The sequence below is a fragment of the Taudactylus pleione genome, unplaced genomic scaffold, assembly GCF_031769625.1.
Source record: "Taudactylus pleione unplaced genomic scaffold, aTauple2 ptg000089l, whole genome shotgun sequence".
Classification (NCBI taxonomy): domain Eukaryota; kingdom Metazoa; phylum Chordata; class Amphibia; order Anura; family Myobatrachidae; genus Taudactylus; species Taudactylus pleione.
The window spans coordinates 9,903,252-9,921,971 of NW_028284491.1; positions in this window are offsets into that span (position 1 = coordinate 9,903,252).

Genomic DNA, 18,720 nt, shown 5'->3' on the forward strand with positions numbered 1-18,720 from the left:
GTACAAATGGTGCGGCTTTGAGAGCCAATGATGCGGCTTTGGAACCAATGGTGCGGCAGAAGCCGGTGGCAGAAATTAGTGCAGCAATGGTGCAGCTTAAGAGCTGATGATGTGGCTTTGGAACCGATGGTGCGGCAGAAGCCAGAAGCATTGGTGGGGCTTAGGAGCCAACAATGTGGCTTTGGAACCGATGGTGCAGCAGAAGCCGGTAGCAAAGGTTGATGCAACAATGGTGCGGCTTAGGAGCCAATGATGCGGCTTTAGAACCAACAGAGCAGCAGAAGCCAGTAGCAGCGGTTGGTGCTGCAATGGTGCGGCTTAGGAGCCGATGATGTAGCTTTGGAGCTGATGGTCCGTCTGGAGCCAGTATAGAAGTTGGTGTTGCGATGGTGCGGCTTTGGGAGCCGATGATGCGGTTTTGAAGCCGATGGTGCGACGGAAGCAAGTACAGAAGTTGGTGTTGTGATGGTGCAGCTTTGGCAGCCGATGATGCAGCTTAGGAGCTGAAGGTAATTTGTGTTGCAATGGCGTGGCTTTGAGAGCCGATGATGTGGCTAGGGTGCCGATGGTGCGGCAGAAGCCAATGGCAGAAGTTAATGTAGCTATGGTGTGGCTTAAGAGCTGATGATGTGGCTTTGGAGCCATTGGTGTTGCCGAAGCCGGTACAGAAGTTGGTGTTGTGATGGTGTGGCTTTGGGAGCCAATGATGCAGCTTAGGAGCCGAAGGTGCAGCAAGAGCCGGTGGCAGTAATGGGTGTTACAGTGGTGCAGCTTTGAGAGCCGTTGCAGAGGCTGGAGAGCCAGAGACCACATGGAAGTTGTTGGTGTGGCTGGGAAGCAAATGGAGAGGCTTGAGAGCTGGTGGCAGCATGGAGGCTGCTGGAGCAGCGGGGGAGCTTGGGAGCCAGTGGCAAGGTAATTCAGCTGGAGAATGGAGAAGCTTGGGAGCCGGTGGCAAGGTAATTCAGCTGGAGAACCAGAATATGATACCATGAGGAGACATAGAATGCTGACCATGCAGCTGTGCCGAGAGAACCTACAGGAAAGCTACAGTCGACAAAGCAGCAAAAGGCCAGCATGCACAAATAGGTGAAGTGACCAATCACGCCATGTTATGGGGAACACATGACATCCTGTGGCATCTGGATCACCCAGCAACTGACGGCGCTTGAACAACAGTAGGAGGTAAAATGCTGGTGACAGACAAGTCGTGACCGCGACCTGCAACAGAGGAAGAGTGGATGGGAGTTAGTGGGGGTAGAGTAATGAATTACTTAGAAAAAGGTGAGTTTTAAGGGCCTGTTTGAAGGTGTGGATAATAAATGTGTATATTCTTCACCCATATAGGATACACATCTTTATAGCATGACCACCGCTAACTGTAAGTTAGGTTACATACCTGTGATCATTATCAATGCACATTTGCAGCACCCCTATCCCTAGTGCAAAATATACATCTGAAAACAGGAGTAATTACACATATTCACAACTCTGCGTAATTTCATTGGCACAACCTCTCTGAACTTGGCCTTCATGTGAACACTCCATTACCACCCAGGTGCGCCCCTTCAGTTGCATGTGGAGATATGACCAAGATGCGTATGACTTGGCATAGTTGCATACACTCAGCTTCGGAGAACAGACAGTAATAAATATGCAAGATCCATCAGCAAAACTGACTTAACACATGAGGTAACACAATGCTACTAAGAAACAGAATAATGAAACAGAACTATATGGCCAATCCCTGAGCCAGGACCATATTGTCCACAGCCTTTATACTTCACTCCACCGAGCAGGCAGAGTCTTGCCTTCTGTCACCTCACTTGCAATGGTCACACCCTATACTGAAGATTAACAATAGAAACATAAACATAGAAACATATAATTTGACAGCAGATAAGAACCACTTGGCCCATCTAGTCTGCCCTTTCCACCTGATGCAGAGGGCACTGCATGAAATTCCCATTCCCGCCTTCTGGAATTCTGCAACAGTCCAAAGGGAATTGTAATCTCCAGCCAGCTCTGTCTCACAGTCTCCACTGGGACTCTGGGGATCACCTTTTATCTGTCCTTCTGTTCCCACACGTATAGAAGTGGGTAGTAGGAGGTGAGGTGAGACAGTCTTTCCCGATGTCTCATTGGTGTTGCTTATATTGCAGGGCTGTATGGGACCTCAGGACCTGATTCAGACCAGGACGCTAAGAAGCGTTCACTCATAACTGGCCGACGTTCGCATTCTGCGCATGTGTATGCATCGCAGTGCGCATGCGTGAACCAGTGCGACAGCTCGGAAAGCGTTCACTGACTGCGCATAGACTGCCCAGCAGAGTGAGTGACAGGAGAAGCCATTTGAGGGTGGTAACTGGGGCAGGCCACTAGAAACAGGGGAGTGGTGGTGCTAACGCAGGAGTGCCTGAGCATCTTAACGCCACTGTAGAGGTGTGCATAATTAACAGGCAGCATCATTGTACACGTCACCTGGTTGTATGTCACACTGAAGTGCTCGCAGTGCTTGCCGTAGGGTATAATCAACCTCAAGCGTGCATTCGCTTCCAATGGTACCCGATGTACCGATGGTTGCATACACTTCCTGGAAATGACGTGCGCAAGTGGGCATCTTAAGACAGGCTGGTGGGCGTCTACATACACAATGTTATTGCACGCCAGGACATAGTGGGCGTGCTTATGCCTTGCCGTGCAATTGCCTGCCATGCCGTTACTTTGCCGAATTTGCATACGCTGGGTGCGAGTGTACGCATCTATCGAGAGGCTCTGAATCGAGCCCTCAGTTTCTTCCCCCTGACACCCAGGGATGGTTGAAGACCCTTGCTGTCTAAAAATAATGGGTCTAGATAATGACTTAAGGGCATAATTACTCATGAACACAGTAGGATACCCCTGAATTAACACTTGGGAAGGGCAGATTTATTGCTTTGTTCCCTTCCAGATGACTAGGGCTTCCTCGAGTCCTGGTTACTATCTTGCAATTACAATAGTGTTGTCAAGGTCTGGGTATTCTGTAGATCCGGTTTGGGATCCTTGGACTGAACACAGGTGCAGATTAAACCAAAAGGCTTAATGTAACTCTTGAGCAAGAGTATAACCAGGAGTATAGGTACACTAGTGACAGTGTAGGAACCACAGACTTGTGACATGCAAAGAGCCTTCAAATTGCATGACCCAGACGGTCAGACGCCAGGTTCAGCAACGGGTGGCTCGCTGAGTATTCTCTCCAGGGACTGCTAGGACACCCATATGTTGCTCCATTATTCGGTTCCTGCGGTTACCATCATGGATGCAGCCATGACAGTCTACACCGAATTAGTAAAGAAACCAAGAGAAACAAGGTGCTAAACTATTGTAGATCTAATGCAGCAGTGTAATTAACCAACTATGGGGGTTAAATAGATGAATACGGACAAAACAAAATACATAAAACTGCGCAAAAGAAGCAATAGCTAAAAATTAACAATAAAAAACACATATTTATTCAATAAAAATGTATCAACCCAACATTGCAACATAATATATCATTATGTAGCCAAACAAGTCACATTTGCATGTGGAATACCCACATATAGAGCCTCAATAATCCCTTGGTGCTATTCTTAATGGAATGAGCACACTAAAACACGGTAATCAGAAATGTTTCAGTCCCAAACCCCAGGTGGTGGTATAATATGGTACGTTGTGTGAAAAACTTGAGCGCTAGATATATTTTCACCAAATTCCAGGGTAATTTGATCAATGAACTGTTCATCACCTTGCAAACTATTATGCAGGTTTAATTGTTCTGTCTGTCCCAATAATGATTAGCGCCCTTTAAAGGGTTATAGCTGTAATAGAGAGGGAAGATAATCAATGCCTAGTGATATTGTTCTCACACACAATCTTCATATATTAATGCTTCTGCTGGAAATCAGCATATGTGTACTGGAGAGTCCCGTTTGTTTTGATGAATACTCTTTTGGTGAGTTGTAAAAGAAGCGCGGTCGGCAGGTAAAAATTAAAAAAGTAATTACTCACAGTCTCTGTGTATTAGATGGTGCTGTGGTTGGATATTAGCACACTACTCGTCTGAGTGTCCTTGGAATTTATTACCTCCGCTGCTACCTCCACTGAGCCCCAGACGTATATGCTAGAAGTGGTGTGTAAATCTCCACGTTTGCCAGCTACAGCAATCCGGTAGTGCCGCATAACGTCCCAGGTGGCCAAACATCCAGCTCTGATGTGTGTGGAATTAAAGGGTGGCGTCCTTAACGCGTTTCGTCATGGTTCACGTGACTTTTTCAAAAGGTACGACTCTGAAAAACATCAATGATAATTAAGTTTTCAACGATATGCATGATGTGAATTAACTTAGGAGCATCAAAAAACACATAATAAATATTCCCATATGTAAACACTAATTGCATATTTAGCATCAAAACATGGATGTATAAAAATCATGTTGGATGGTATAACAAGTAAAAGCTGATAAAATAGAGCAGTGGTTCCCAAACTTTTTTGAATCACGGCACCCTAGAGTATCAGTATTGTTTTCACGGCACCACTTAGTTTAAGTTTGTTATTGAGAAATTCAGAAAGAAAATGAAGTAAAGTAGTAAAGTGAAGTAAATTGTACTTAACTGTCATCCTTAGGTTCAGTTATGTGGTGGTGGACAGGTTTGCACTTCTGTTTTCCCACATACAGTATTTACATTACATTGACCATAAATAATTTGATTTGGTGCTGGACCACCCCTGCAAGTGTTTCCCGAGGTACCCCAGGGTGTCATGGCACCCAGTTTGGGAACCACTGACATAGAGAATTAAAAGGACAATAATTATATGAAATATACATATATAACACCTAAAAATGTCTAATCTAATTATCGATGTAAACTAAGAAGATCAAGAAAGAGAAATATATAAAAGTAAAAATCAAGAATAAAAAAATATAAAATAAAACATGATTAAATAATCAGGAAGAAAATCAAACCTGATTCTACCAATAAATAATATGAAAACTGGTCACAATTGTTGGATAAGAGAAGGATAAGTTAACTTATTGTTCTTAGAAGTCTATAAATAGTTAGGGGTAATTTTGGAAGACAACTTACATCATACAATATAACATTGATAGGGTTCCATAAATAAAAATAAAATAATTAAATAAATACATATACTGTATATATATATATATATATATATATATATATATATATATATATATCACAGAGGAGTATAGAAACACAGAATAACAAACTTCTGACATTTATGGTTTAATTGTTTTGACTTAATTATTGTAAGGGAAGGTGTGGACTTATATACAAAAATGCACTGCTAAGGGATCAGAGAAAAGGAATGTAGTAAGGGGAGTGTATCTGTAACAGCCCATGATGGATATCTCACCTACGGAATGCCAACAATAAAAAATTATTGTCAAAATTGCAAGCATGTACACACTACTAACATAGCTTATTATTGAGAAAACAAAAGAAGGGGGGACTGGATTATAAATCCATTTATAATCAATATTGCACATATCATTCCAAGTTAAATAAATTCAGAAATCTATTTCGATGTACTCATTGCGTCCCTCAGGGACGAGGGTCCTTAGTTTGTGAATCCAGTAGCTCTCCCTGATGCATAACTTTCTATACCTGTACCCTCTTCGAAAATATAAGTTTAATCCATTCTATCCCAATGAGACTCAAATCGCAAAGCTTCTTATTGTGTTTTTCCACTAGATGCTTAGATAATCCATGAACACAGTTACCTTTAAGGATATTCCTCCTGTGTTCAAGGAACCTAACTTTTAGATGTCTTGTAGTGCGACACATATAAAGAAGATTGCAACTGCAGACCAACAGGTAAATTACATAAGAAGAATTGCAAGTAATAAAAGACTGAATTTCAAAAGAATCCTCCCCATTGGAGGAGTTGAAAAAATTAACATTGTTCTTAATAAAAGAATAGGTTAACCATGGAGTTAAGGCGCATTTATAGCAGCCTTTGGGCTTCTCTGGGAACCATCTCAAAGAGGTGGAGTTAAAGCCCAAATCTTGTTTTCTCCTATCTTTAAAAAAATTTGTGTTAATCAACTCCCAAGATTGTCAGCTTTCTTAAAAATTATCGATGATCTATTTGGAATGCAGGTGTCCAAGAGAGCTTCAGTGCAAAGTATATCAAAATTTTTGTTAAGGACAATCCGAATTTTGTTAGAGGCCACATTATACTTGGAAATGGGGGGTTGTTCCTGATTAATGGTACTGGTCTTCTCTTTATATATAAGTAAATCATCTCTCTTGAGGTCTCTAGATTCCTGCACTGCCAATTCAAGCAGATGTTCAGGACAACCTTTAATTTTTTAATTCTCAACTAATTCATTCACTTGCAATTCAAAAGTTTCAGTTTTCGTGCGGTTCCTTTGAATGTGTCTTAACTGTCCATGGGGAATATTATATAACCAGGGTTAATGGTGTAGACTTTCATAGTGTAAAAAATTATAATTATCTACCTCCTTTCTAAAAGTTTGAGATATAATTTTATTGTTTTCTATAGATAGAGAAATATCTAAGAAGGATATACATTCTTTATGTAGACAACTAGTAATTTTTAAATTAAAATTGTTAGTATTAAGTGACATCGTGAATTGTGACAAAATTGTGCTCATCCCCATCAAAAATTTAAAAAAAATAGGTCATCTGTATATCGGCCATAGAAGACGAGGTCTGCGCCAAAGTCTCTCCCCCAAATGTGAGAGTCTTCATATGCGCCCATATAAATGTTGGTGAAACTAAGTGCGAACCTCGTCCCCATGGCCATTCCAAGTGTCTGTAAATAATAAATGTGATCAAAAATAAAATAACTGTGTGATATAATAAATTGGATGGAGTCCAGTATAAATTTATGCAACCCCTCAGACATCTCTCCAAATTCAACTAAGCGGTGATCGACTGCCTCAATGCCTTTTTCATGTGGAATATTTAAATAAAGCGCATGCAAGTCGCTACTCACAAGAAAACAGGAATCCTTCCAAATTATTTCAGCCGTATGGTTCAAAAATGTAGTGGTGTCTTTAATATGTGACCGTTGGGAAGTTGCATAGGGTTGTAAAAAAATATCAACAGTGCGACAATTTAGCTGTGGGGGATCCTACACCAGAAATAATTGGGTGCCCTGGGGGTGTAGTGAGAGATTTGTGAATTTTAGAGAGGTGATAATAAGTAGGTGTGACTGGGTGTAAAGGAACTAAATAGTGAGATTGCGTAGGTCTTAATATATCTTCAATCTGTGCATTCCCTACTAATTTCTTAAATTGAACAAGAAGTCAGCCGTAGGGGTTGGTTTTCAGAATCTTGTAGGTAGTAGTATCTCCTAACTGGCATAAGGCCTCCTTAATATAGTCATCTATATCCTGTATAACAATGTCCCCTCCCTTGTCGACAGATTTGATGACAAGGAAGGGGTCTTTCGCTAATTTATTCAGTGCCTTTTTTTCACTCGCAGAAAGATTAAAGAGAATTAAACTCTTCCAATGTTTTTTTGTAGAATATATCTATTTGAGTGCTCCTGTATTGTGACAGAAAGAAATTAGTTTTGTTGCTGAATTTTGACCTTCCTTCCTGAAATCTGTCTATATCAGATTTTAATATCATCTGGTACATACTCTCCCTCTTGTTGTAGGGCTAATAGAATGTCTAATTTATAATCCAGTCCGCCCTTCTTTTGTGTTCTCAAAGATAAGCTATGTTAGTAGTGTGTACATGCTTGCAATTTTGACAATACTTTTTATTGTTGACACTCCCCTTACTACATTCCTTTTCTCTGATCCCTTAACAGTGCAATGTTTTTTAGCATTTTTGTATATAAGTCCACACCTTCCCCTTACTATAATTAAGTCAAACAATTATACCATAAATGTCAGTAGTTCGTTAATCTGTGTCTCTATACTCCTCTGTATATATGTATTTATTTTATTTTTTTATTTTAATTTATGGAACCCTATCAATGTTATATTGTATGATGTAAGCAGTCTTCCAAAATGACCCCTAACTAATTATAGACTTCTAAGAAGAATAAATGAACTTATCCTTCTCTTATCCAACAATTGTCACCAGTTTTCATACTATATATTGGTAGAATCAGGTTTGGTTTTCTTCCTGATTATTTAATCATGTTTTTATTTTATATTTTTTTATTCATGATTTTTACTTTTATATATTTCTTTTTCTTGATCTTCTGATTTTACATAGATAATTAGATCAGACATTTTCAGGTATTATATATATATATTTCATATCATTATTGTCCTTTTTATTATCTGTTATCAGCTTTTACTTGTAATACCACCCAACATGATTTTATACATCCATGTTTTGATACTAAATATGCAATTAGTGTTTACATATGAAAATATTTATTATAAATGTGTTTTTTGATGCTCGTAAGTTAATTCAATATATACACATCATGCATATTGATGAAAGCTTAATTATCATCAATGTTTTTCGGAGCTTTAATAAGCAGCCCTATGGAACGGAGTCATACCTTTGAAAAAGTCATGTGAACCATGACGAAACATGTTAAGGACTCCACCCTTTAATTCCACACACACCTGAGCTATCATGTTTGGCCACCTGGGATGTTAAACGGCACTACCGGATTGCTGTAGCCGGCAAATCTGGAAGCATACACACCACTGCCAGTGTATATGCCTGGGGCTCAGTGGAGGTAGCAGCGGAGGTAATAGATTCCAAGGACACTCGGACGAGTAGTGTGCTGATATCCAACCACAGCACCGTCTAATACACAGAGACTGTGAGTAATTGCTTTTTTCCTTTTTACCTGCCAACCGTGCTTCTTTTATAACTCACCATAAGAGTATTCATCAAAGCAAACTGAACTTTCCAGTACACATATGCTGATTTCCAGCCACAGTATTAATATACGGAGATTGTGTGTGAGAACAATATCTCTATGCATTGATTATCTGCCCTCTCTATTACAGCTATAACCCTTTATAGGGCACTAATCATTATTGGGACAGACAGAACAATTAAGCCTGCATAATAGTTTGCAAGTTGATGAACAGGTCTTTGGTCAAATCACCCTGGAATTTGGTGAAAATATATCTAGTGCGCAAGTTTACACACAACGTACAATATTATGCCACTACCTGGAGTTTGGGACTCTAACATTTCTGATTACCGTGTTTTAGTGTGCTCATTCCATTAGGAATAGCACCAAGGGACTATTGAGGCTCTAAATGTGGGTTTTCCACATGCAAATGTGACTTGTTTGGCTACATAATGATATATTATGTTGCAATGTTGGGTTGATACATTTTTATTGAATAAATATGTGTTTTTTATTGTTAATTTTTAGCTATTGCTTCTTTTGCGCAATTTTATGTATTTTGTAATGACAGTCTACATCACCTGATTAGCCCTTTACCCAATGGTAGCATTGGTTGCTGTCAGTTGACACTATCCTCCAATGGACTACTACCTTAGGGTATTAGTCTGACTCCAGGAACAGGAAGGTTCTCAGTGACAGTGATTCTGTTACATGGCTCCAGGCTTATGCTATCTATTTCCAGTGACTAGTTCCAGTGCTAATCAGCGTCTGACTTCTCTAGTGATTTCCTCAGTACTTGTCTGTGTGCTAAACTCCAGTGAAACAACTTCAGTGCTAATCAGCGTCTGACTTCTCTAGAGATATTCTTGGTACTTGTCTGTGTGTTAAACTCCAGTGAAACAACTTTAGCACTAATCAACGTTTGACTTCTCTAGTGATTACTTCAGCACCTGTCTGTGTGCTGAGACTCTAGTTAAATTCAGTGCTATCAGTGTATAGATCACCAGCATGTGTTCTCAGTACAGCACTCGTGTACTGACTCCATATTACCAGTCCTGAGTCTGGATCACCAGTGTGTGTACTCAGTACAAGTATCTATGTACTGACTCCTAGTGCCATTCTCCTGCACCAGTTCTGCGTCGGGATCACCAGCATGTATACTCAGTACAGCATCTGTGTATTGACTCCTAGTGCCAATCTCCTGTACCAGTTCCACGCACGGGTCTCCAGAGATACTCCCTAGTGCAACCCATGCTGGAATTCCTAGTGTTCTCATGTTATGAGTTTTCTACAGTGTACGAACTTTCAGTATTGTTGCATTCATTATTCTGCGTCCTCATTTCCGCTCCATATCATTACACAGAGTATGCAGTTTCTCAGTTATCCCACTCTTAGTGTTATCTCCAGGTCCTTGTCACTCCCAGGTACCAGACTGGGGGGTCGCGACCTGCTCACTTGGTGCAGCAAAATCCAAATCCCAATAGGAGGGGTCACTGGTAAAGACCACCAAGTGGGTTAGACTCTGTGCCTCTGATTAGGTCTAGCCAACACCTGGGTTTGACTATGTAGGAGGACCTTAGTACTGTCACTTCTCCAATTGCTTTCTAGCCACCCTAACCCCCAACTCCCTTTCCTCCAACTGAGGAATTGCCCATGATGGATCATGACACTTTGCTTTAAGATGTGGTACAACATGAAAGAGCTGTCTGTAGGCAGGACTTGAAGCAGTTGTGATCCCATAACAATGATGTGTGATGACGACTAGTGAATGTGCGGATTATGATATTGTAACCAAGGAAATCCAAGATCAATCAAATTGGAAGCTTCAGGTATCACTAGAAATGATATAGTTTTTGAATGCAAGGGCACAATCTGTAGGGTTACAGGAACAGTATGGTACACAATATGACCCCCAGGAATAAGACTTCCGTCCACAGAAGTGAGTGCAATAGGAATAGGTAGCTACTGAAAAGATATAGAAAGTTCTTCTGCTACCTTAGCAGACATAAAGTTCTCTGATGCACGAGAATCCACCAAGGCTGTGAGGAAACGAGAACCTTGTGGAAATTTCACTTGTACCAGAATAACATAATCTCTCCTGGAAATGGAACAACGGCATACCCTTAGATGAATCTCTCCATCCTTAACTAGGGAAATGTGTCTCCCCGACCTTCAAGGCCAATCCCTCACAAAGTGGTTGGAAGCGTCATAATATAAACACAATCTCCCTTTGAATCGTTGCTCATGCTCCTCTGGTGAAAGACGAGACCTACCCAGCTGCATAGGTTCCTCAACAGACAGTGACGGCAATTGGTCATGAAGAACAAATTGAACTTTGGTGTACCAAGGTTTATCTAGCTGCATAGGTTCTTCAGCAGGAAGTGGCGACGGTAGGATTCAAGGAACAGAAGGAGTCTTGGTGTGTATGGATTTATTTTTCTCAAGTTGTCTTTCTTTAAATCGAATGTCCACATGATTACACATATAGTAGTGATGAAATCATCCAAATTAGTAGGCATTTCTCTGGAAGCCCGGTTGGATAGGCCTTGCCAAAAACCTGATACAAAAGCTTCATTGTTCCATAAGAGCTCAGAACTAAAGTGTCCTGAATTAAATTACATATTGTTCCACTGATTGGTGACCCTGCTTCAGTCGTAAGATGTCAGATGCGGCTGAAGTGGGTCTACCTGGCTCATCAAATATGTTGCGGAAAGTGGATAGAAATTAGTTAATGTCTGACAGAATGGGATCACACCTCTTCCAGAGTGGCGAAGACAAGGATAATGATTCCCTAGGCAATAGCAAAATAATATAGGCAGTCTTAGTCCTATCAGTGGGAAAATTTGATTGAGAAACCTCCGACAATTTTTTGGGTTACTTTCATACTTTTCAGATGAAGGTAGAGAAAGTCTGAACTGTTAAAGATGATTGTCAGGTTTTATAGTTTCATAAGAACTTGAGGATATCTGAGAAAAATGAACTCGGAATTCTTTCATCTAAGCGGATAACTCCTGCAAGAATTGCCTAATTTGTTCCTGGTTCGTTTCCTGTCTGTTTATACATTCAGCCAATTTAGACAGAATGTCTGCCATTTTGGTAAGTGCCCCTACAGAATCCATAGGGCCTGAACAAACTGTATTCTATAGGTCCAGTTTGGGACCCTTGGACTAAACAGAGGTGCAGATGAAATGAAACGGCTTAATGTAACTGTTGCGCATGAGTATAACCAGGAGTACAGGTACACTAGTGACAGTGTAGTAACCACAGACTTGTGATATGCATGGATACTAAACTGGAACTGGAGTAAACAGACCAGGTTCACTGGGCGACCCCCCTCGCCTAGTGACCTGTGAAGGCCAGCAAGACCAGGGATGCACTCCAGAAACAAGGATGAACTCCAGGACTCATAACAATATAGTACTGGTAGATAAGAACTCAGAACTCAAGCCTGGAATCGGATTCTTATGTAGTCAGAGTACAACTTGAGGAAGCTCTGGTACTGCTTGGACACCAGACCTGGAACCAGTGAGGAACTCAGAAACTGAGAATCAGGATAAGTAATACAGCTACTGAACATCTCAGTATAAGCCCATATATTGCACACTGAACCTTAGCCCTGGAACACCCTTCTCTGAACCAGTCCAAGACAACAGCACACAGCACAGGGAAACCAATACAAGGTCAGCACAATAGTATAACCCAATATCCTGAACAACCACCAAGTGCAAAGTAAAGCAGAAAAGTTAACTTACATGCACTGTCCCAGCGGTATGATGGAATGAAGACCACGACTGTACTCAGGGAATCGGTATGAAATACCCTCTAACCCTAATCCTCCTTAGGGGTGCCTAACCCTAACCTCCCCCCAAGTGCCTAAACCTAATCCCCCCTCTAAGTGCCTAACCCTAACCCCCCCTTCCCTGCTGCCTAAACCTAAGCTCCCCGGTGGGGTGCCTACCCTAAGTCCCCCCCGGGGGTGCCTAACCCTAACCCTCCCTCCCCCTAGCCTAACCCTAATCCTCCCGGGGGGGTGCCAAACCCTAAGTTCCCCCCCGGGTGCCCTAAACCTAACCCTCCCCCCCCCCGCTCGCGGTTCCCAGCATCCCTTCGATCTGGATGCCGGGCACCAGTCTCCCGGCGTCAGGGAAATGTCAGGCGTCTACATCTAGACGCCCAGCATTTCACCCTCACCAGGATATGACAGTCGGGAAGCCGGCTGTCGGTATTAAGGCAGCCGGTTTCCCGATTGTATACCGTACTTGGCAGCTCTGCATTGAGGAGTAGTTACATGGTATGCAGCATGGAGGCTCGCGCGGATACTTGCTGGCTGAGACAAAGTGGTTGGTGCAGGTCTGTATGCAACATGGAAGCTGCGGCGCTGACAGGTAACGGAACACAACGGCAGAAGGTAAATAGTGGAAATCCACGAAGTACCTTAAAGTCACAAAGAACACGATCACAGGATACAAGGAGTAAACCTGGAGCCTAGAACTATCCTGGGAAGGAACACGTTGTTCAGGCCATGAGTTGCTTACAGGAACTGGTTTAAATAGGAAGAGGTGAATGGCCATTGATCTAGCTGACCAGGTGAGCACACAGCTGAGCTGCTCAGGTGCATCAGGTAATTGAAATGGAATGTTTCTGCATAGGCCTAGATACAGCAATAAAGGAGTGTCTGAGCTTGTCAGAAATGCGAAGACCCAGATTCATTACAAGTGTATTCTTCAGTCAGCTTTGTCTGCATTAGTCTTTCCCAGGGATGCAAGCTCTTTTCTTGGTATCTTGTCCAGTTTTTCAATTTTAAAGTTTTTATTGAAGCAAATAACACCATACATCAAAATAATAAAAAATAAATAAAGAAAGTTTCCAGTTCAAATTCAAGAAAACAGTATATACTGTATGGTGTCTTAACATCTACAAATATTCCAGGACATTTTCATATGTTTGCGTACATAACTGTGGCCCTCATTCAGACCCACTCGCAAGCGGGCGCACGTACGTTAGGCGTACGTACAAAAATATTTAAATTCAATGGCTCGCTTGTATTTTCGTTCGCATCTAAAATTCCTCCCTAAACTCTGACGACCCCTCCTCTAACTAACGAGCGTACGAAATAGCGAGCGTACATCCCCGAAATGGCTTGAAAGGAACGCACGCACAAGTATAAACAGGAAGTGGCCTTGTCAGATGTCGATTACCTGCTCCTTTATTCTGCCTACCTCCATCAATCGTATCATGCCAATCAATGTATCAATTAGCTTAATTGTTTGTTTTTTTTCAACACAATGCAAGAAACTTTACTCTTGTCCGTGTTTGTGTTTACCCGCAGAATACGTACGGATGAAACATTCGCTTTTATTGTTCCAAAAACATGTGAACCACAATTAAACAATTGTTCTATTGCTGTGGATCCCCGCATATTTCCCTGGGTTCATTTCTTTATTTAAATTTGCTTACGCATGTACTGCATCAAGCCTATCATAACTCTCCAGAGATTTCTGGCCCTGTCGAACACATGACTCATACACTAACCAATAAAATTGCTCCTGTTAATTTCCAAAATACATTAGCCAATCAGAAAATTTTTACACACTTTATCAAAAATGATTTTTAAGAAAAACACCATTGCCATCATGAGAGCCTCCGCATTCACCAGGCGCGAGCTGCTGGTGCTTACGGAGGTCATGGATCGCCGGATCACCAGCCAACCTCAACCCATCACCAACCGGCAGAAGCGCTCCGCGTATGCGGAGGCATGGTCCCGCCAGCGGTCCTTCGGCTCACGCCGCAACATCGGGCAGCTGGAGCGCAGGTGGTCCGACCTGCAACGGCGAACGCCCCGCTTGCTGGCATGCTTTCGCATGAAGATCCTGGAAAGTAAGTGTTATGTATTGTGGTTTTAATGTTTGTGTTTGTGGGGCAAACTGCGTGTGCATGTTTTCCTGTCTGTCCTATTTATTATTTGTACTCATATCTGCGTGTGCATGTTTTCCTGTCTGTCCTATTTATTATTTGTACTCATATCTGCGTGTGCATGTTTTCCTGTCTGTCCTATTTATTATTTGTACTCATATCTGCGTGTGCATGTTTTCCTGTCTGTCCTATTTATTATTTGTACTCATATCTGCGTGTGCATGTTTTCCCTCTATTTCTGATTTATTCATTCTACTCCTATTTGGCTTATTTTTTGTTTTTTTGTTTTTTTTTAGTTTTGGTCCCCGGATTTGTCCATAAACTAACCGCAATTTCTTTGACATATTTTAGGGGGACAGCCAAGACTCCGCCGTCACCGTCCGTCCAGACGGCGTTCCCGGCCACTATCCCCAACCCCCAGCCAACACTCCACCCCAAATCTTTCCCCTATTCCCCACTCCTCCCCATCCTTCCCAGACCCTCTCCCGGAAATGTCGGGCCTCCTTCCCCTCCGTCCCACTTCCCCCTCTCCTCCACCCACCCCTCTTCCAATTACCCCCTCCCCGGAGTCCATCATAACTCCTCCCCATTCTTTGGGGAATGACGGATCCTCCGAGGAGGATCATGGAGGCATTTCCGGAGCTCCCGTTTTGGCTCCCGGTATGTTTTTATTTTGTTTTTTTTTAAAGCACAAACTGTTTGTATGTAATCATGTGTCGTGCCTTTCTTCGTGTTTTTGTGGCTTGACTTTTGGTGATTTTGCAGTTTGCCTTTACCTCTTCCTGGTGATTTCAACATACACATATCACACCTGTGGGAATTTGTACATAGGCCTTGTATTTTTGCCAGCACCCCCTTTTTTTTTTTTTTTTTTTAGGTTTAGGAGTGATTTCGTTGTGTTTTTGTTTTTTTAATGTGGATTCCCTATTGTTGTATTAACCCACACACTTTTCTCACCCACAGAGGAACAGAGGCGTCGGCAAGAGGTGGCGGATTGTGTTGGCCAGATGCGCCAACATGTAATTGGCATTCTGGTGGCCCTCGACCGGCTGTCTGGCCTCCTTCGCCAGTAGTTTTTTTATTTTTGTTATCTTTTCAAAATAAATTTATTCAGACAAATATACGTTCTGGCTCATTTTTGAAATCCAAAACCAAGATAGTTTAGCATGACATAAGTAGACTGTTCCTGCAAGGATTTCCCTTTTTTAAAAGTTAGATTGTGTTTTGTCTTTGTATGTCAAACAGACACAAGAAACACATAACAGTAACAATGTCATTTCCCTTTTTGGGTGTAGTGTCAATTACATATTTCTACATTTTACAGGTTCCTAGTTGGTGCGCAAGCTGCTTAGGCCAATCTTACAAATCCCAAGGTTGGGCCAGGCTTCCTTTTGGTGTGGGTTGGGAAGCTGAAAACATATTTCAGTTTAGCTCAACTGGCGTCAGTACTGGATTACCCCTTAGTCAAATGTAACTTGTGTTAACCTGGTTACACTTGCTGTTAACGTCCCAAAAAAGGAAGACCATTTCACTCTCCAAACATTTATTCACAACATAACAGAGAAAACAAAGTGGTCACTCCCAAAAAAAGAACACAGTGATAAATTCAAATACAACACATACCAAGAAATAATTAAATAAAAACAAAAAATCAAGAACTGGTTGACGAAGGACCATGCCAACATGATTCCACAAACATGGCGTTGCGATATGGGTTCCAGAATATATGCCCAAAAGGACCAGATCCAGGTTTGGTAAGGGTAGCAGGAAGTAGTGAGCGTTGGAGTGCCAAAGATTATGTGAACAAACAGAAGATGGTGAGAAAAAAAACACAAAATTAGATGTTCGCAAACAAACACAAACACATTAGGTATAAACACTGTAGTTTTGTTACAACTTACCTAAAAAATCTGGCCACCACATCATCGCGTATGGCCCCCCCACATACTGACCTCCGACCAACCTCGGGGGGGCCATCCTCAGGTAAGGCATCCTCTGGCTGCATTGGGACACCACTCCTTATGGCAATGTTGTGAAATATCCCACACAGGACCACAATTTTAGACACCATATCCGGCACATACATGAGCTCGCCACCAGAGCGGTGGAGGCATCTGAATCGGCCTTTTAAAAGGCCGATACAGCGCTCCACCACTTGCCTGGTGGCTGTAAGTGCGGAATTATACGCACTTTGTGGCCCTGGTGTGGGAGCCAAATAAGGAGTGAGCAGCCAGGACATGCAAGGGTATCCACTGTCTCCTGTGAAAAAAAATAGACAACATCAGGAACACTGTGTATCAAGCTTAACATTGTTATGTACTAAAGGTCTCCACTTACCCAGAAGCCACGCATCACCAGCTTGTAGGTTGGTTAATTTCTGCCATATCCCTGATTGCCGGATGACGAAGGAGTCATGAGCACTTCCTGGTAATTTAGCATTCAGGGACAGGATCTGGAGGGAGGCATCACATACCACCATTACATTCAGGGAGTGATAGTGTTTACGGTTTCTAAATATTGCCTCCAGCCGTGCTGGAGGCTGAAGTGGTATGTGAGTACCATCCACAACCCCTATGATGTGTGGGAAGCCAGCTATTTCGTAAAAATTGGCCTTGGCCACACTAAGGGCACCCATATCCAAAGGCATTTTAATAAAATGATGGAGGTGCTTGAAAAGTGCCTCCATCACTGCCCTCAGGATCCGGGAAAAGGAGGATTGGGAGATGCCCGCCACTATTCCCACCGTTGTTTGAAAAGATCCTGAGGCACAGAAATGTAACACCGCCATAAATTGCGTCAGTGGTGGTATTGCTGTTGGACTGTCAATTTGCCGCTCAAGATCACTTTCTATTAATGAGAGAGTGTCTATGATGATTTTGGGAGGTAGACGGTAGCGTCTTAAAACCTCATCATCGGGCATTCCAAAAAGGGTGACACGTGTTCGAAATATCTGGGGCCTTGCATGCCTATGATGCCTACGCCTGGGACGAGTTTGAGGTTGGTCGTCTTCCGGGAGCAGGGCCAGAACAATTCGCCCCAGATCTACCTGAAATTCAAAGTTTACAATGTAAGGCTTTTGAGCCACCCCAAAAGTAACATAAAACAACTTAGCTTTATGATACCATCCATAGCTGCTTACATGCCGGGGTATTGTCATGATACGTATAAACTGTAAAAAAGCCAAAAATGAGACATCAAAAATTTAGAGGGTGATTTTATGTTTGTCAAATTGGTGCAAGCCAACACATAAAATAGGCGAAACACACTTTTGGCCATCGATGAAAACGACATTGCACACCGTACGTCAAATAGGGGTCAAATGGACCCCAAAAATGGAAAAGGGAAAAGCAAAACTGGTTTACATGATGAATAAGCCTCGAAAAATGCGTTAATTATTTCGCAAATGCAAGTCACTACACCAACAGTCAAAAATGCGTTAATTATTTCGCAAATGCAAGTCACTACACCAACAGTCAAAAATGCGTTAATTATTTCGCAAATGCAAGTCACTACATCAACAGTCAAAAATGCGTTAATTAGTTCGCAAATGCAAGTCACTACACCAACAGTCAAAAATGCGTTAATTATTTCGCAAATGCAAGTCACTACATCAACAGTCAAAAATGCGTTAATTATTTCGCAAATGCAAGTCACTACACCAACAGTCAAAAATGCGTTAATTAGTTCGCAAATGCAAGAAAAATAATGGACTTACCAAAATCGAATATATAAGATTTCCCTCAAAAAGGTCTTTGGGTCCGAAAGCCAAAACAAACTAAAATAGATGAAATTAGTGTTAAAAAACCAATTGGCCACAAATTAGACTGCACAAAACTTACCAAATCAGGAAACGATGGCAAAAAAATAAACCAAAAAAATGCGAACGGAAAACCAAAACAACTGTAGCAAACCAAAAAAAATACAAACACCGCCAAATCCTCCAACCGCAAACAACCAAAT